This window comes from Mytilus edulis, chromosome 1, assembly GCF_963676685.1.
Source record: "Mytilus edulis chromosome 1, xbMytEdul2.2, whole genome shotgun sequence".
NCBI lineage: Eukaryota > Metazoa > Mollusca > Bivalvia > Mytilida > Mytilidae > Mytilus > Mytilus edulis.
The window spans coordinates 80,621,625-80,643,047 of record NC_092344.1 but is presented as its reverse complement, the minus strand read 5'-3'; the positions used below and the strand labels follow the sequence as shown (position 1 = coordinate 80,643,047).

The 21,423-nt window shown below is 35.5% G+C and overlaps 1 protein-coding gene across 3 annotated transcripts in view; it reads left to right on the top strand.

The window, feature by feature from the left end:
* The first annotated feature begins 17,780 nt into the window (after positions 1–17,780).
* Positions 17,781–21,423, top strand: part of LOC139491375 (putative ferric-chelate reductase 1 homolog) — a 42,917-nt gene continuing 39,274 nt past the window's right edge. The window contains exons 1-2 of one of the 3 annotated variants that reach the window (XM_071279042.1): positions 17,793–17,852; positions 18,250–18,365. The gene's annotated coding sequence lies outside the window, so the exon portion shown is untranslated. Of the gene's footprint in view, positions 17,853–17,926; positions 18,366–21,423 lie in introns of those variants that run through there. The other 2 variants (XM_071279050.1, XM_071279028.1) reach the window with 2 other exon arrangements.

The following is a 21,423-nucleotide window of genomic DNA, read 5'->3' as shown; positions in this document are numbered from 1 at the left end:
GATTAAAGATTTGCATGAATTATGTCCCTTCATATGGACATTCAATATATCCGTCAAACATCTGAATAAAGATAAAAAAAAAAAAAAAAAAAAGAAGATACAAAACATTACCAACAGGGATGCAATAAAATGCATATTTATTTAAATCAAATTGATCTTCTTTATTGTCAAGATATTTTTAGTAAAGCAATAAGCTTTTTAAGATATTGAATAGTATGTTTCATTTTCAGTATTCCCGAATCATAATCATAAACTGTCCATTTTGAAATAAACATATGGAATAATTTTTTCTTCCACACAAAATATTTATTTTCCCACGAGAGTTTTCAATGACAAGATTATTTAAAAAAAAGTCTTTCCTTTCATGATGAGTATTTTCTGTGGATGCCTCGTAATTTTCATTTTACATAAATAAATACTAGGAATATACAAATAAGAAGATGTGGTATGATTCGGATTTCCACATGATAAACTATCCACAAGAGTCCAAATGATATGATAGTTATTTGAAATCTTATATACTGCAGCATAGTTGGTAAAAGTACTGCATTTCTGCTTAAGACGATTAATGAATAATTTAAAAAAAATCGCACCTGCGTTTTCTCAAAAATTTCTACAGTGTGGTATACAAATTATCGAAACATTTATCAGATCTAAATCAAAATATTGACAATTATTATGTAAAGGGGATCTTAAATAATTTTGACAGCTTCAGAAATAATAATTTTTAACCATTTTTTGCTGGACCAAATCATTACTTTACTTTTAATTTCATGACCCAAATTTATAAACAGTGTAATTAATATTTGCTATTTGAGACATAAAACATGAAGAAATGGAGAATGAAGAATTTGGAAGGGTATAACAAATTGCAAGTAACACGCTATCCACACTAAGAACTATATTTGTAGGAAATTCAAAGGACAATAACTATGTTCCCTGAGCCTTTTTGATATCTAATATGAATCTTTATCTGATACATGCATTGAAGACCGACTGGTGGCCTTCGGGTGTTATCTGCTCTTTGGTCGGGTTGTTGTCTCTTTGACATTTTCCCATTTCCATTCTCAATTTTATTCTAAGGTAAGTTTATGTCTCTTTGCCAAACAAAAAATGTTATAAAACAACAAGTATAATCAGAAAACAAGTTTTAACACTGATTTTTTTTTCTCATTATGGTGTTGCAAAACAAATATTGGTAAAAAACCTTTTTTATGATTTCAGATAAAAAGTTCCAGATAAGACGTGATCAATTCTATGCTATTAAAAATCAAGAGTTGTACTAACTGAAAATGAATTGTTTTATTACATCACAGCATATCTTTATAGGTATTGCCATACAGAGATTAACTCTTGGTTGATCTTACTCGTGTTCACGAAACCGTTTGGATATTGGAAAAAAAGCAACAACAAAAAAAAACAACATCCAAACATCGTTCATAGCTATATATTATTAGTTACATAGTGTGCTAGTGACCTAATACGGTATATATGAGGTCAGTAAATACCATATGGGGTGAGATCGAAGCTCGAATCCCCCGATGATATGGAATTTACTAACCCCATATATACCGTATTACGTCACTAGCACACTATGTAACAAATTTATCTTACCGACTATCTTAACGTGTGAAATTTAGACTAGTAACCTATCAAAATAAGCAAGTCTTCAATACTGTTAGCATTAAGAAACTGCTTTCATTGATCCTATAAAAACAGATGCCACTCATAACAACTTGTTAGGTTTAAATTTTTTATGAATTTATTTCCATCTTAATCATCAATTTCTTCGTCTGTTGAAACCTTTAAGATTTTTTTCTTTGTACCGTTTTGTTTTTATAAAAGGACGTAACACCACTACTTACGTGTATGAAATTACCCCTGCCTCCCTTCTTACCTAATATGGAATATTAAGGGAGGTAACACCACTACTAACCGTGTATGAAATAAGCCCCGCCTCCCTTCTAACCTAATATGAAATATCCACGGTCTCCACGCGAACGCTTTTAGCCAACCATATTCCTAGAAATGTATAGGAGGTAAGATAAAAAGGTTATGGGAAGATGGAATGGGAAACAATTGTCTTGATTTATTCTAAAATAATAATGAACAACAATTCAAACAGCAATCAACGACAATCACGGAGTTCCAGAATTTTGGTGGATGTTGTTTTATACGGGTTTATATTACTGTTTGATATTCAAATCAAAGGGCAACAAACTGAAATGACATAATCAATTTTTCTCCGGTATGCTACGAAGAGAAAGGGAGTTGTTGTAACGATAGATGAGACTTGTGTTTAAAAAAAATCTCATCCGAAGCGCTGAAAGAGTTATTGCAGGTGTTCTTTTTATTTGCAAAAAGTGGTATATTCTTCCTATAGTGGTTATCAGATTTAATGTAACCCTTCTACCGGCCGCGGCTGCGTATTAAAATATACCCCACACGGCTAAACTAATGCCGATTTACGAGAGGGCTTAGCCGTTTGATGGACAAATTGAAGATCACCATTCTCAATATCAAAGTCATTTTGAAGGTTCATCATATAGTGCACTATAATGTCATAATATTTGAATTGAAAATTTTATATTTGAAAGCCTCGTCAGGGTAATTTTTTCTCTTAGATTTCTTTTGTTTCAAAATCACATTAAAAAAAGATTGATAAAGTGTTTTATTTTCAAAGTAAACTCAAATTAATAAGAGTTTGGCCGGTTTGTATATTTTTTTTGTATTGACGCTCTTAAATGACTTCAGTATTTGGTTGTTGATGATGATGGGAGTTTTTAACGACATTGACTGGTGATGTCAGCCGTCGCACGGTCGAAGATTTTATCCTGATTGAGTCTGTCAAACATTCGTAGGGATTACTTCAACTTTACTATTGAGAATTGCTTCTTATCATGATAGGAATCACAAGCCTTTGATGTATACTCCATGTACAGGTATTGTAATTTCATCTATTTTATTGTCTAAAAATGTTTGTCTCCAGATAAGTTGAGATTCCAGGAATCTAAATAGAATGACATTCACAATATAATTGGTTTAAACGAAATCATTGTACAAGGCGACTACATAATTCAACTGGAATGTCATATTGATCACATTTATTTCTAATGAAATGTCCTAAAAGACCCTAAAGGGCCACATTTTTGTAAATGTGTTTTGAAATATTACACTTTTGATTGATTTTCGGAATAAATTCGAGTGATCAATTAGCTATCAAATAAGCAACTGTTCAAATTTCACGACATCTGACACACTAATGCCCAATGAACATCGGATATAAAAACGAGTAGATGTGATATGGTTACTAATGAGACAACTAACCACAAGAGGATTAGGGCTCACAATAAAGCTGTCTTGAAGCTCAAATATTAACCTAAAATCTAGAGATTCTTTTTTATTCGAAAACTTCCGACTTCAAAATGAATGATGCATTTCAGAGAAAACATTATTTATGATGTAAAAATTGTAAACTGTCATTTATCAATTCTTATGTCTTCAACTATGTTTTAAATTTGTGTTCTTACAAACTATTGATAGTTGCAAAATCGATCTTCGAATCATATCTAGAATTACGAACGCATTGCTAGAAAATAGTCAGAAAACAGTACCGTTCGAAATTATTTTTTCTAACGGTTTTATATAGGTCGAAAAAAAACTAACATCGAAGGGCACCTTTAGACAAAAGCAATTCTTAATGGTAAATTTGAAGTAATTCATTTGAATGTTATATTGAATCAATCATGATTTGGTTGACCGTTATGAAATATAAATGTCGCAGAAGAAATCAAATATCGATGACTTGTTCAACTTGTCGTAGCAGCGATGCCGATCTCTTTCCTGGATATGACGTTGTATTTACATGGAGTAACACGTTAGATGTCACTAGTGGAGCAGGAACTGCCTAACTCTTTCAAACCCGTGACATGATTTTAAAATTGCCAATGTATCTTTATTTTGAAATCTTCTCATAAATAGATTTAACATGTTTAATCCCGCCACATTATGTATGTGTGTGCCTGTCCCAAGCCAGGAGCCTGTAATTCAGTGGTTGTCGTTTGTTTATGTGTTACATTTTTTTCCGTTCATTTTTTTATATAAATAAGGCCGTTAGTTTTCTCGTTTGAATTGTTTTACATTGTCATTTCGGGGCCTTTTATAGCTGACTATGCGGTATGGGTTTTGCTCATTGTTGAAGGCCGTGCTGTGACCTATAGTTGTTAATTTCTGTGTCATTTTGGTCTCTTGATGAGAGTTGTCTCATTGGCAATCATACCACATCTTCTTTTTTATATTAGTATGAGCTAAAAGGATATTTTGTTAACCAATATCGTAAACAACGATGCTAATATCACGGCAATAGTCTGCTCCTTTTCTGTATACCATATTATTCTAATAGCAGAACAAAGTTCCTACCCTTCATCTCGTAATTTGTAAAACCTACCTTATGGATTGAAAGAGAGACAGGGATACCAAGGGAATGGTCTAATGCATGGATTTTAAACGAATTAACAATGCCATTGCAAAAAATAAAATAAAACAAAAATGACAAAAGCACTAACAATAGTCTATAAAACACAATATATATTGAACACCGAACGTTGCTTCACGAACCCCACAAAATTTTCTTTTACAATTCCCGTCCCGAATGTTATGAAATATTGTCAAAAGACGTTAATTTCACTATACCGGTAATCATTCAATCAGTGATTGATATTTATTTGAACATCTGATTTATTAGAAGTGCACATTTTTTGTACATCAAATGCCAATCTAAGTTGTTTTGTGGATTAATTTGCATATAACAAATCTGTTTAAAATATTTTCGTTTGAAAACTTCCTTTATTATTGTTAAATTCCAGTAGCTGTGCTTCATTAAAATGCGAACATGCAATACTCATTTGTCTATATTAGTCCAACAATACAGGTTTCAAGTTCAATTTTTATAACTCAGTCATGTAAACAAAATTAATCATTAAAATTTTATTCAGAACATCAAGAGATTTAATGAACGTAAGCATACTACACCTTCACCCTAAAATTGATAAGCAAAGAGCCCAAAAATACTTAAAATTCTACGTTCATTAAATCTCTTGATGTTCTGAATAAAATTTTAAATCTTGGTGTTCTGAATTAAATTTTAAATCTTGATGTTCTGAATAAAAATTTTAATGATTAATTTTGTTTACATGACTGAGTTATAAAAATTGAACTTGAAACCTGTATTGTTGGACTATTATAGACGAATGAGTATTGCATGTTCAGCCTTCAGGAGACCCCCTTTGTTGAAGGAAACTTCATATTTAGTTTTTGTATATATACAGTGCTAGCTATTTTGTCTCTTTGGTTGTGACACTATTCTACGCATTACAGAATATGTTTAGAGTAATCAATGCACTCTATGACCGGATTCCATTACGGGATATGACATAGGTAACACAGACCAAACTCTGCTGCACACGATAAACCAAAATATTTTATCTGAGAGCAATCAGAAACGCCTATCTGACTACACAGCCGGTAATAGGGTATGGCAAAAGAGTATTGAGATTGCAAAACAATTTTTACTAAATTTTCCACAGTTTAACTTTAGAATTGAGTTGAATTAAGCATACGCCTTAGTTGATTACGGGAATTTTTTTGTCAGGCAACAAGCCACATACGAATCCTTCAGAGAGGTGTTTCCATGGTTCTTTAACACTCAGGAGCATGTTCCTCTCTCTACTCGAAGCTTTGGATGTGTCGTACATCTTCCGATCGGACGTGGCTGCATATTCAAATTTCCCACTCAAACGGACGCCAACATTTTAGCAAGGCTTTTACTTTTTGTCATTTAACTTTTTTTATTCGAGCTTCACAGATTAGACTTTTGTAGACGAAACGCGCGTCTGGCGTAAATATAAACTTTAATCCTGGTATCGTTGACAAGTTTATTTATTCCCATACATCCGACCGGAACCCCATTTCTTTACGAAAGTTTACACGATACGATTTTCTATCCAAACTGACAAAACTGATGAAAATGAAAGGCATCACTTTCATACGATTTGGATTTTCACGTAAGGTGATATATTAGATCTATCTCTATAATAACTACATTATTCTATGGAATTCAGAATTTGTTTTGTCTCATCAACACACCTAATAACCGGCTACCGGTACGATAGAATTCTAAAGGACAACATTTACTGTACAATTAATCAAAATGTGTATCGCAATGACAATCATTCGAACCACTAACGCATACAGAAATCTTCTGTACACGATTGCCCAAAATTTAACTTACGTGTCATTTGGATAGGAGCAGCAATTTTGCCAAGCAACAAGCCATATACGAACCACCAGAGAGTTATTACAAAGATTTTTGGCATTCATATGGGAACGAACTGCGCGTCTTTCCTTGTCGACCTCTTTTTATTTTCATATGAGTCGGAGTTCCTTCAGACACTTGTCTAATAAAAGAAGATTAAAGAAGCCAGACTTTTAATTTCACATTCAGATATATTGATAGTGTATGGCAAGCCGTTCTCGTCAAAACTATGTTTAAACCATTTTTCGAAAAATTTAAACACTGAGAATTACAACAAAGCACACTGAGATTTAAAAACTTCAAAACGCACACTGAGAATTGAAAATTACACACTGAGAATTGAAAATCACACACTGAGAATTGAAAATTACACACTGAGAATTAAAAATTACACACTGAGATTTCATAAAGACGCACTGAGATTACAAAAATGAAAAACGCACACTGAGAATCGAAAATTACCGCACACTGAGAATTGAAAATTACACACTGAGAATTGAAAATTACACACTGAGATTTCAAAAAGACACACTGAGAATAAATAAGCTGAAAACACACACTGAGAATTTGAAATTACTCACTGAGAATTACACACTGAGAATTTAAAATTACACACTGAGATTTGTGCGCACTTTTTATGCGCACATATCTAATTAGCATACTTAATCTGAATCTATTACAAGCTTAAAACAACAAGGGGACATAACTCGTTAGTCCTTCGATTTGGTTCCAAATTATTAATAAAAAAAACTTGAGAAAAACAAGAACAAGAAAAATACCCACTTACTCTTAATTATTACAAAATATAACCAAATGGTGAAAAACTTTATAAAAATTATAAGAAAACATTGGAACAATCTGCAAAAGAATGCAGTGAAAGTTTTACTCAAGTGTCTATTATAGCATTTAAACGTAACAAAAATATAAAAGATTAACTAGCGAAATCAGGGAAACAGTTGGAAGACTTTTGAAAAGGACACATGTTTAATTTCTGGTAGTAATGATCTGAATTATAGGCAACAAACTTATGAATTTGAGCGATGTTAAGTCGTGAAATTTATTACGAATGTTGGTTGAAGGTATCGCATTTCATTGTAATGACAAGAGTTCTTCAGATCAAGATATTAATCTGTTGAATTATTCATCTCATGAATATTCATTAGTAATTTGCATATTAATCTCAGTGTGTATTTTTGAAATCTCAGTGTGTAATTAACAATTCTCAGTGTGTGTTTTTCAATTTATTTCATCTCAGTGTGTCTTTTTAAAATCTCAGTGTGTAATTTTGAATTCTCAGTGTGTGTTTTTTATTTTTCTAAATCTCAGTGTGTAATTTCGATTTCTCAGTGTGTTATTTTAGGTTTTTAAATCTCAGTGTGTATTTTTTTTTTCGAAAAAAGGGTTTAAACATAGTTTTGACGAGAACGGCTTGCCATAGATAGTGTTCTTTCCATTTACAATCCAAACTTTTCTGATTGGGTTCTATTAATATATCCTTTTAACAGAAACAGCTTCCCTCGTATCATCTGTAGACTTACACCTCGAATTTTACACAAGCGGTTATCTCAGTAATACAATATATGACAAACGAGACGATTTTAATTTTGAAATTATCACTTTGCCCCCCCCCCTTTTTATGTGATATACATATCCTAAGTAACCAATTTGATATTCTGCAGCAGCTATTCAGGCTTAATAACACTTCACAGGTTTTTTATGTAGAAAATGGTGGATAAAAACGGATGTATAACTAGCTAAACATATCACTTGTATGACAATCACACAGAATTCCATTATATTTACAATGTTGCCTGTGCTAACAAATCAAACACAATAAGTGCCAATGATATATCTTGTGAACGGTCCTTTTCAGGGCCATCAATATTTTACAAGGATTCTACCTTTGTTGTTTATACGAGAAATCGTAAGCCATAAATGTATTTTCAAGCGTCAACTTCTAGCTTGGGTTTTGTTACTAAAGAATACAGAATACTAAAAGTCTATAGTATGGTAAGTGTTTTATGATGATTAAAAATGCCCTTCCACTGTTAGTTCGGTATAATAAAACAGGTGTGGCCCCTTATAAGCGATGAATATCCGAAATTGTCAACACTTTAAGGTTATTTCACATCGGGCTGCGCCCTCATTGAAATAACCTTCTCGTGTTGACAATTTTGAATATTCATCTTTTCTACGGACCATAATTGTATAATGATAGTTTATGCGTTACTATTGACGTGTTATTCAAAGTCAGAAACAGACAGAGAATGTCATGGCATAAAACAACCAAAGACAACCAACAGTACACACAACTGTTTTGTTAAACACAACATAGAAATCTGACCAATAAAAACCCGTCAAACAAAACAAGCTGTCGGTCATCTCAGGTCTAGAAGAGTGAGCAAATCCTGCTCCCCATATTGATTATGTTAGTACAAAAACCATCCCACAATCAGGTAGGTTACACTCGACGAAAACCATCCCACAATCAGGTAGGTCACACTCCACGAAAACAGGCCCACAATCAGGTAGGTCACACTCCACGAAAACCATCCCACAATCAGGTAGGTTACACTCGACAAAAAACATCCCACAATCAGGTAGGTTACACTCGACGAAAACCATCCCATAATCAGGTAGGTTACACTCGACGAAAACAAGCCCACAATCAGGTAGGCCACACTCGACGAAAACAAGCCCACAATCAGGTAGGTTACACTCGACGAAAACCATCCCACAATCAGGTAGGTCACACTCGACGAAAACAGGCCCACAATCAGGTAGGTTACACTCGACGAAAACCATCTCACAATCAGGTAGGTCACACTCGACGAAAACAAGCCCACAATCAGGTAGCTTACACTCGACGAAAACAAGCCCATAATCAGGTAGGTCACACTCGACGAAAACAAGCCTACAATCAGGTAGGTTACACTCGACGAAAACAAGCCCACAATCAGGTAGGTCACACTCGACGAAAACAAGCCCACAATCAGGTAAATTACACTCAACGAAAACAAGCCCACAATCAGGTAGGTCACACTTCACGAAAACCATCCCACAATCAGGTAGGTCACACTCGACGAAAACAAGCTCACAATCAGGTAGATTACACTCGACGAAAACAAGCCCACAATCAGGTAGGTTACACTCGACGAAAACAAGCCCACAATCAGGTAGGTTACACTCGACGAAAACAAGCCCACAATCAGGTAGGTTACACTCCACGAAAACCATCCCACAATCAGGTAGGTTACACTCCACGAAAACAAGCCCACAATCAGGTAGGTTACACTCGACGAAAACAAGCCCACAATCAGGTAGGTCACACTCCACAAAAACCATCCCACAATCAGGTAGGTCACACTCGAATAAAACAGGCCCACAATCAGGTAGGTCACACTCGACGAAAACAAGCCCACAATCAGGTAGGTTACACTCCACGAAACCATCCCACAATCAGGTAGGTTACACTGGACGAAAACAAGCCCACTATCAGGTAGGTTACACTCGACGAAAACAAGCCCACAATCAGGTAGGTTACACTCGACGAAAACAAGCCCACAATCAGGTAGGTCACACTGGACGAAAACAAGCCAACAATCAGGTAGGTCACACTCGACGAAAACAGGCCCACAATCAGGTAGGTCACACTCGACGAAAACAAGCCCACAATCAGGTAGGTTACACTCGACGAAAACAAGCCCACAATCAGGTAGGTTACACTCGACGAAAACAAGCCCACAATCAGGTAGGTTACACTCGACGAAAACAAGCCCACAATCAGGTAGGTTACACTCCACGAAAACCATCCCACAATCAGGTAGGTTACACTCGACGAAAACAAGCCCACAATCAGGTAGGTTACACTCGACGAAAACAAGCCCACAATCAGGTAGGTTACACTCGACGAAAACCATCCCACAATCAGGTAGGCCACACTCGACGAAAACAAGCCCACAATCAGGTAGGTTACACTCGACGAAAACCATCTCACAATCAGGTAGGTCACACTCGACGAAAACAGGCCCACAATCAGGTAGGTTACACTCGACGAAAACCATCTCACAATCAGGTAGGTCACACTCGACGAAAACAAGCCCACAATCAGGTAGGTTACACTCGACGAAAACAAGCCCATAATCAGGTAGGTCACACTCGACGAAAACAAGCCCACAATCAGGTAGGTTACACTCGACGAAAACAAGCCCACAATCAGGTAGGTCACACTCGACGAAAACAAGCCCACAATCAGGTAGGTTACACTCGACGAAAACAAGCCCACAATCAGGTAGGTCACACTTCACGAAAACCATCCCACAATCATATAGGTCACACTCGACGAAAACAGGCCCACAATCAGGTAGGTCACACTCGACGAAAACAAGCTCACAATCAGGTAGGTTACACTCGACGAAAACAAGCCCACAATCAGGTAGGTTACACTCGACGAAAACAAGCCCATAATCAGGTAGGTTACACTCCACGAAAACCATCCCACAATCAGGTAGGTTACACTCGACGAAAACAAGCCCACAATCAGGTAGGTTACACTCGACGAAAACAAGCCCACAATCAGGTAGGTTACACTCGACGAAAACAAGCCCACAATCAGGTAGGTCACACTCCACAAAAACCATCCCACAATCAGGTAGGTCACACTCGAATAAAACAGGCCCACAATCAGGTAGGTCACACTCGACGAAAACAAGCCCACAATCAGGTAGGTTACACTCGACGAAAACAAGCCCATAATCAGGTAGGTCACACTCGACGAAAACAAGCCCACAATCAGGTAGGTTACACTCGACGAAAACAAGCCCACAATCAGGTAGGCCACACTCGACGAAAACAAGCCCACAATCAGGTAGGTTACACTCGACGAAAACCATCTCACAATCAGGTAGGTCACACTCGACGAAAACAGGCCCACAATCAGGTAGGTTACACTCGACGAAAACAAGCCCATAATCAGGTAGGTCACACTCGACGAAAACAAGCCCACAATCAGGTAGGTTACACTCGACGAAAACAAGCCCACAATCAGGTAGGTCACACTCGACGAAAACAAGCCCACAATCAGGTAGGTTACACTCGACGAAAACAAGCCCACAATCAGGTAGGTCACACTTCACGAAAACCATCCCACAATCAGGTAGGTCACACTCGACGAAAACAGGCCCACAATCAGGTAGGTCACACTCGACGAAAACAAGCTCACAATCAGGTAGGTTACACTCGACGAAAACAAGCCCACAATCAGGTAGGTTACACTCGACGAAAACAAGCCCATAATCAGGTAGGTTACACTCCACGAAAACCATCCCACAATCAGGTAGGTTACACTCGACGAAAACAAGCCCACAATCAGGTAGGTTACACTCGACGAAAACAAGCCCACAATCAGGTAGGTTACACTCGACGAAAACAAGCCCACAATCAGGTAGGTCACACTCCACAAAAACCATCCCACAATCAGGTAGGTCACACTTGACGAAAACAGGCCCACAATCAGGTAGGTCACACTCGACAAAAACAAGCCCACAATCAGGTAGGTTACACTCGACGAAAACAAGCCCACAATCAGGTAGGTTACACTCGACGAAAACAAGCCCACAATCAGGTAGGTTACACTCCACGAAAACCATCCCACAATCAGGTAGGTCACACTCCACGATAACAGGCCCACAATCAGGTAGGTCACACTCGACGAAAACAAGCCCACAATCAGGTAGGTTACACTCGACGAAAACAAGCCCACAATCAGGTAGGTTACACTCGACGAAAACAAGCCCACAATCAGGTAGGTTACACTCGACGAAAACAAGCCCACAATCAGGTAGGTCACACTCCACAAAAACCATCCCACAATCAGGTAGGTCACACTCGAATAAAACAGGCCCACAATCAGGTAGGTCACACTCGACAAAAACAAGCCCACAATCAGGTAGGTTACACTCGACGAAAACAAGCCCACAATCAGGTAGGTTACACTCGACGAAAACAAGCCCACAATCAGGTAGGTTACACTCGACGAAAACAAGCCCACAATCAGGTAGGTCACACTCGACGAAAACAGGCCCACAATCAGGTAGGTCACACTCGACGAAAACAAGCTCACAATCAGGTAGGTTACACTCGACGAAAACAAGCCCACAATCAGGTAGGTTACACTCGACGAAAACAAGCCCATAATCAGGTAGGTTACACTCCACGAAAACCATCCCACAATCAGGTAGGTTACACTCGACGAAAACAAGCCCACAATCAGGTAGGTTACACTCGACGAAAACAAGCCCACAATCAGGTAGGTCACACTCGACGAAAACAAGCCCACAATCAGGTAGGTCACACTCCACAAAAACCATCCCACAATCAGGTAGGTCACACTCGACGAAAACAGGCCCACAATCAGGTAGGTCACACTCGACAAAAACAAGCCCACAATCAGGTAGGTTACACTCGACGAAAACAAGCCCACAATCAGGTAGGTTACACTCGACGAAAACAAGCCCACAATCAGGTAGGTTACACTCCACGAAAACCATCCCACAATCAGGTAGGTCACACTCCACGATAACAGGCCCACAATCAGGTAGGTCACACTCGACGAAAACAAGCCCACAATCAGGTAGGTTACACTCGACGAAAACAAGCCCACAATCAGGTAGGTTACACTCGACGAAAACAAGCCCACAATCAGGTAGGTTACACTCGACGAAAACCATCCCACAATCAGGTAGGTCACACTCCACGAAAACAGGCCCACAATCAGGTAGGTCACACTCGACGAAAACAAGCCCACAATCAGGTAGGTTACACTCGACGAAAACAAGCCCACAATCAGGTAGGTTACACTCGACGAAAACAAGCCCACAATCAGGTAGGTCACACTCCACGAAAACCATCCCACAATCAGGTAGGTCACACTCGACGAAAACAGGCCCACAATCAGGTAGGTCACACTCGACAAAAACAAGCCCACAATCAGGTAGGTTACACTCGACGAAAACAAGCCCACAATCAGGTAGGTTACACTCGACGAAAACAGGCCTACAATCAGGTAGGTCACACTCGACGAAAACCATCCCACAATCAGGTAGGTCACACTCGACGAAAACAAGCCCACAATCAGGTAGGTCACACTCGATGAAAACAAGCCCAAAATCAGGTAGGTCACACTCGACGAAAACAAGGCCACAATCAGGTAGGTCACACTCGACGAAAACAGGACCAGATTGTGATTACGACAATTGGAACATATCCGTCGTCATCTGTAAAACATATTCCATAATGGTCAACCAACTTGTGATAGCCTTTGTAATTGGAACATATCCGTCGTCATCTGTCAAACATATTCTATAATAGTCAACCAAATTGTGATAGCCTTTGTAATTGGAACATATCCGTCGTCATCTGTCAAACATATTCCATAATGGTCAACAAACTTGTGATAGCCTTTGTAATTGGAACATATCCGTCGTCATCTGTCAAACATATTCAATAATGGTCAACCAACTTGTGATAGCCTTTGTAAGATTTTCGAATAGATGAATTCAACTTCACTACGTAACTGACAAATATATACTCCAGTTTTAGGGGCTGTTGGAATTTTGCTACCTAGAAAGTGAAAGTTCATTAATCTTTCATCACCAATCCACAAAAAGAATATTAATCAATTTATCCACATTTTTTTATTCTCTAATAAAAAATTATTTGCTGTATATTAACAGTACGGAAATAAATAACAATACTTAAAGTGCAATTAATTTTTAAATGTTGTTACAAACAATTTCACATTCCGTGTTTTAAATACGAATAATTTTGATTTTTTTCGTATGGAAGGTGACTAGTAATTTATGCGCATACATGTACATACTTATTGTTTATGTCTTGTACGTTAACAAACAATATGTATAAACTAGTATCTCAATTGTTTGTAAAACAATTGAAAGGTCTTTCCTGTAAAAGTGATGTTTTCGTATTGTACTTTGTACGACCTTTCGTTTGATATACGACAAGCATACCTTCTAAAACTTTTCGCCTTTTACACTTAATGACCTCATCCGCCTACATTTTTGAGATCGGAAGTATGATATATGTAACACAGGGTAGACGAGCTTTCATTTGATATGCGAAAACGCCATGTTCTTAAAAGTTTGATTTTTGCACTTAATAACCCCATCCAACCAATTTTTGGAGGTTGGGAATTTGATATTTCAAATGTACACATCATGACCTTTCATTTGATATACAACAACCCTATAGTAAAAGAAAATGTATTTTTTGCACTCAATGACCCCATCCAACCAATTTTTGGGGGACGTCAATTTAAAATTTGAAATGTACGCTTTATGTTCTTTCATTTGATATGCGACAACCTTACCATCTGAGAAATTTGAATTTTTGCACTAAATGACCCAATCCTTCCGCCTCGGATGAAAAAGAGGTTTAAAATTTTCATTTTTAAGTAGAGTTTATTGAGACCTTCAATTTGAAATATCAGATGACCCCATTTGACAAAGTGCCAAAAATGATGCAATATCAACGATATAAATAGAAGTTATGAAATTTACAAAGTCAATGCAAAACATGAAAATTTCAAAATGATTTTTTGGTGTTTTTTTAAATGGAATGTTTTTGGTATTTGGTCAAACATATAACTATGTTAACCTCTTCAATTTCTTAAACATTTTAAGTGGTAAGCTGTTATTGATTCAGAAATACATGCCGCTGCTCGCAAAATTTTAAACTGCATTATCTCTAAAACGACAATAGATATCTCAAATCTGTTAAATGGTAAATGATCTACAGTTAAAGGACAACATTATAAAAAAGAATTGGGACAATTTCAAAATTCACCAAGGTCACAATTAATCATCAAATATATGATGCAATACCAAACTTCAGAACCGGAACTCGTAGAGACATGGGACTATCACCATTCAACTCAAGACCACTTGTACTTTCAAATGTCACAAGGTCAAGGTCATAGTATAATGTGAAGGTCAAGGTGAAATTTCATCATGACCTGACATTGACCTCAAATTGAAGGTCTTGAATTACTGATCATCTTTGCAGTTTATAGTAGGTTGATATCTGTTACCTTTAAAAAGATATACACAAAATACTACACTTTTAAGAATCATCCCGTTGTAACTTTTGAACAGACGGTCGGACATTTTTGGGCTTATTATATAAAATGTAGAGCTCGTCGAGAGGTACCTTTTATACGCTGTATGTATGCAGCAAAGTCTTATCGTTTTCCTAATATGTAAGCTTGAAATTGCAGCGTAATTTTTTTTTGCACTCTGTGACCTTTGACCTTGGGTGCATATTAAAGGTCACATGAATTAAAGATTATTGGTGAAGGTCCCAAGTCTCTACGACTTCCGGTTCTTGAAATACAATTTTTCTAAAATTATGTACAATTTTGCAAGGGGAATAACTCCTTATAAGGGTTAATAACAAAATGATTGTACATGTTCATTATAAACATTGCCATCTGTTCCTGTACATGTTGCCGTTTTCAAATCGATTCTATCTCTTATACTTTTTGAGAAAAATGCAAAGGAAAGAAATTGTTTCAAGGGGATATAACTCTCATAGGAGACGATGAAATCCCATTCAGCCTCACATGGTAATACATCATGATAAGATCTACATTTTGTCCAATTAATGTCATGATATCTTTAAAACCAACGAGGGGGGGCCATGTTGAAAAAAATCAATAAAAGGGAGATAACTCCTAAAATGGGTGATGAAATCCTTAACAGAGTCATTTGGTAATATATCTTGGTGAGGTCTAGCAATGGTCCATATTTTGTCTTAATAACTTCAACAGAAACAAGAAGCGGGCATGTCAAAAAAATGTTGGAAGAAAAAAAAGAAAAAAAAAAAGAAAAAGAAAAAAAAAACATTAGAAAAACAATAAGGTCTTTCCCATGTAGGGGAAAGACCTTAATAATTGCATTTCAATTTACTTATTAATATTTGCGCGTCTTCAAATAATGTCAACATGCTGTAAATACATCTCAAAGAGACTAAAGAGCATCGAATTCCTTAAAGAAAAAAGCAACAAGTAGTAAACAAAGACAACCACTGGCAATGCTCCTGACTTAGACTGAATATAAACAAAGGCAACAACTGACAATGCTCCTGACTTAGACTGAATATAAACAAATGCAAACATTGGAAATTCGTTCCAAGTGGGTCATACTAGTACAAAGCAGGGTTCATATTTATATCGCATTTAAAACAATTTATCGTCAAGTATAATCATTAAATTAGCCACAGGACGATACACAGATTTTCATCTTCACCATCATCATCATTTCCCCTCAGAGGTGAATTTTAGAATACATTTATTCATACCTCATTCATACAAAGCTTAATAATGAATTTATTTTACAACAAATTGAAAATATTAACCTTTTCTGAACGATCTTTCTAATAAAATGTAATTTATCAATAGAATATATGCTAAATTAAATTTACTTTGAACTTGCAAATTTCATTCCCAAAACTATATTGTTTGTGTCTTTAATTTTACACCGAACAAAACACATCGCACCTAGGATACCCTAGAATAAAACAGAAATATTCCACTTGCTGGCCTATATGGATGTTAACTTCGCAGCTGATAATGAAGTACTAATACATATTTAATGCGAACTATTTCATACTTTATAAAGATGATTAGTTACTTATAATTGTAACATTTGACAGTTGATCACCTTTATTGCCCGAGGAGAAAGTAATTTGTTGAAAAACGTCATGAGTCTATTGAGTTACACACCCAACATGACGAAAGCTTTTCATTTCGCCACAGCAAAAAAATATCAATTTAAACGTGTAGCTCATTTTCTATTGTCATTATGGCTTTATGAATCCTTTATATTAGGTAAATAACGAAGCCTTAATAACTTTTTGGACATTTCATTATTCAGATATAATTAAGAAGACTGAAGATCTTACATCTATTATTGGTTATAAGACTACATGTGTAACATATATAACTAACTGTGTGGTAAAGTAGTTTACACTAAAGGGTATACAATAGAGGAAATGGTCGAGGGCTAACATGATTAAGCAATATGTGGTGCATCGCTTCCGGTTATATTCATATAGTAGCCAATTACAATCTATCCAAGTTTGATAAAGAATGTAAATGTCTTTTTAAAGAAATTGTAATCTGCATTTTAGTCGATTTCAGCAGGTATTGACGTAATTTTAATTTTGATATTTTCCTTAGATGCAAAGCAAATCATACATGACTAACAGTTTGAATTTAACTAATACACTGAATTTTATTCAAAAACTTGTCTTATTAATATAAATGCTACAAATTACTGTAACAATATTAAAAAAATAAGTACATTGGTATTCGTAGCTTGTTAATAATGAATAAACATGAAGAATTTATCCATCAAATACGTCATCAATAAAATGTAAATGTAAAAATAGGGAGATGTGGTGTGATTGCCAAATTAGACATCTTATCATCAGAGTCCAATGAATTTGATGTAAGCAACTGTAGGTATGTTTTAATGGCTAACTACGGACATTATCATATAAAGGGAGTAAAAATGTACTAGAAAATCAGCTCAAAAGAAAAAAATGTTATGTCATGGAATAGTATCTAGAGATTAGATTCTTTAATCACATTTGGTGTCTTTTTATTTTATATATACTGTTTAAACAACGTGACGACGATTTTTTTCTTTTCAAACGTCTTAAAAAGAAATTCTTTTTTTTAAATATTTTCGCCCAAAAAGTTAAATTTGAAGGAAACGTTATATTATTGGCTGTTCTCAATAATATTATTGTTTATGTCATAAATGTGTTCATCCCAAGGATGTCATTGATGATTCTACTGCTCCGGGCTGTAGTGTGATTTATATGTCGGTTTGTACGACTACCTCCTTGTTTTACAGACCAGGTCGGAGGAATATTTAACCATAAGCAGTATTCTTATGGAATATATATATTAATATAGTGTGGATATAAGTTTATTTCGTGAAGATTTTTTTATTTCACCTGTCAATCACAGGTAAGATGTTAATACAGATGTTACTTATGTTTCTTGTAGATAAATATGGATGTTTATTCGTTTAAAATGAGACATGTTACAATTTAACTTCTATTTGTGTTTTATATGACCTCTAAATAGCTTACATTTATAAACTATCAGGATTAGATACAAATAAGAAGGACTTTGGATATGGTATGAATATCATCCATCAATATTTATTGTTTCAGATTAAAGGATCAAACATTATTTACATCACCAAAACACTATTGAAGGTTCCTTGCACGTGTGTGCGATTTTAAAGTCTCTATTTGCCCTTTTAACTCGATAGAAAATATATCTAAATATATTCCATTGAAGGTTTCTCGCTTTTTAAAGGATTTTTCACCACTTTATCTTTGTTTTTACTACTACATTTCAAGTCTATTTTATACGAAAATATATGATTTTGTTGTATTTCACATGTATTTAGTATATTATAAAGAATATGTTCAAATCCTTCATCTTAGCGAGATTTTAAGATCTTAACAATTAACCTTTTCAACAATGAGATTATATTCATATCTTTACAACTTTTATTTGAAGTAGAAACTACGTTTCGTTGTCGTATAATGTTCGTGTCTTGTTTGCGAACACAAGATGTATAGTGGCCTGTCACCATATACATGATGTATATGTAGATTTATATTTATTTATGTTTTAGTTATTACTTTTAATATACTAAGAATTCACCACTACCAAATATGGCAGATAATTTTTCTACTTTACACTGAATATTTACAAACCTTTGAAACTGTATTTTTAAACATTACTTTTTTTTTTTTTTTTTTTTTAAATTAAACCGGTTTGTGTTGAAATGTATTTTGATAGACTTAAACTGAACGGGAAAATAAATTCAATTAATCTATAAATACAGCGAACCTAATATGACATTTGTTTGATGTAGACTCTAGCAGAAAAAAGGTGGGTACCAAATTGAAATCACTTTGAGGACAGATCTGTTTTGTGTTGTTGTTGTTATGGTTTTCTATTAGCAAACATCGATTTTATAGTAAAAATTTAAAGACTTTGATGCAATTTTCTCCACGAACAGATTACTGATTCAACTTAAATAACTTATTTCAGTATTAGTTATGACTTTGAGAGTAGTAAACTTAGTTGGGAAGTGGTATAACACATCAATTTCATTTAAACATTACTTAACTAAATTATTTCTTTAGCAACAGTAAAATCAGGAAACTGATCCATGTCCTAATGTTAAAGTTTAAGTTTACATACAATTTTCGTGTGTCATCATTGAATAAGAATGTGTGACAAACTGTCATGTTCTTGACCACAAGATGTATTATGAATGATTACATATACCGTTTATATGCAGATAAAATATGTTGGTTAATAAATTGGTTGTTTCTCAAAGTCTTATGTAAACAAAATAATCTTGTATTTTAAAATATTATAAGCACTGTAACATCTTAGGTACCAGGGGCCTGGTTTTCGAAAGTATCTTACGACTAAGACATGTCTTATGATGGTCTTAGGACATGTCATAGTCGTAAGACATGTTTTCGAAAGTGTCCCAAGTTACGATTTGTCATAACTTTTGTCGTAAACTTAAGACCCCTCGCGACATGACTTATGATGGTCTTATGATTGTGAACTAAAAGTTAAATTTTTTTTCATGTATTATTTCATGTTAATTGCAATAAAAATATTTGTTGTGTTTCTCAGTTAGCTAAATAGTAAAGATTTTATTTTTCTCAACGACGTGAATTAAAATTTGAATCTCCTGGGACATACGTTTTGGAATTCTTTTCTAACTCATGGTTTTGTATAAGAAATATACATATTATTTCGTTCCCAGTATATTTAATAGTACTATATTAACGTATGTGCACGGGCATTTCGTTAAGCGGGTACTCGATGTACCGAATCTAAAAAGTATTCACAGTTAAATAACAATGCATGTTTGATAATACACGAAAGCGAAGTTCAAGATTTATTGTTCAAAATTTATTATATATTACATACTAAATTTAAACAAAATTATTAACTCATATTTTAATTCCTTTTTGTAAAAAAATTCATGTTCAAATAAAATATTCGTAAATACTAAGAATGGTTATAATTGATATGTTCATACTTTTCATTTTTAGCTCACCTGGCCCGAAGGGCCAAGTGAGCTTTTCTCATCACTTGGCGTCCGTCGTCCGTCGTCGTCCGTCGTCGTCCGTCGTCGTCGTCGTCCGTCGTCGTTAACTTTTACAAAAATCTTCTCCTCTGAAACTACTGGGCCAAATCAAACCAAACTTGGCCACAATCATCATTGGGGTATCTAGTTTAAAAAATGTGTGGCGTGACCCAGTCAACCAACCAAGATGGCCGCCACGGCTAAAAATAGAACATAGGGGTAAAATGCAGTTTTTGGCTTATAACTCAAAAACCAAAGCATTTAGAGCAAATCTGACATGGGGTAAAAATGTTTATCAGGTCAAGATCTATCTGCCCTGAAATTTTCAGATGAATCGGTCAATCGGTTGTTGGGTTGCTGCCCCTGAATTGGTAATTTTGAAGAAATTTTGCTGTTTTTGGTTATTATCTTGAATATTATTATAGTTAGAGATAAACTGTAAACAGCAATAATGTTCAGCAAAGTAAGATCTACAAATAAGTCAACATGACCAAAATGGTCAGTTGACCCGTTTAGGAGTTATTGCCCTTTATAGTCAATTTTTAACCATTTTTCGTTAATTAAAGTAATCTTTTACAAAAATCTTCTCCTCTGAAACTACTTGGCCAAATTAATCCAAACTTGGCCACAATCATCTTTGGGGTATCTAGTTTAAAAAATGTGTGGCGTGACCTGGTCAACCAAACAAGATGGCCGCCACGGCTAAAAATAGAACAAAGGGGTAAAATGCAGTTTTTGGCTTATAACTCAAAAACCAAAGCATTTTGAGGATATCTGACAGGGATAAAAATGTTTATCAGGTCAAGATCTATCTGCCCTAAAATTTTCAGATGAATCGGTCAATCGGTTGTTGGGTTGCTGCCCCTGAATTGGTAATTTTGAGGAAATTTT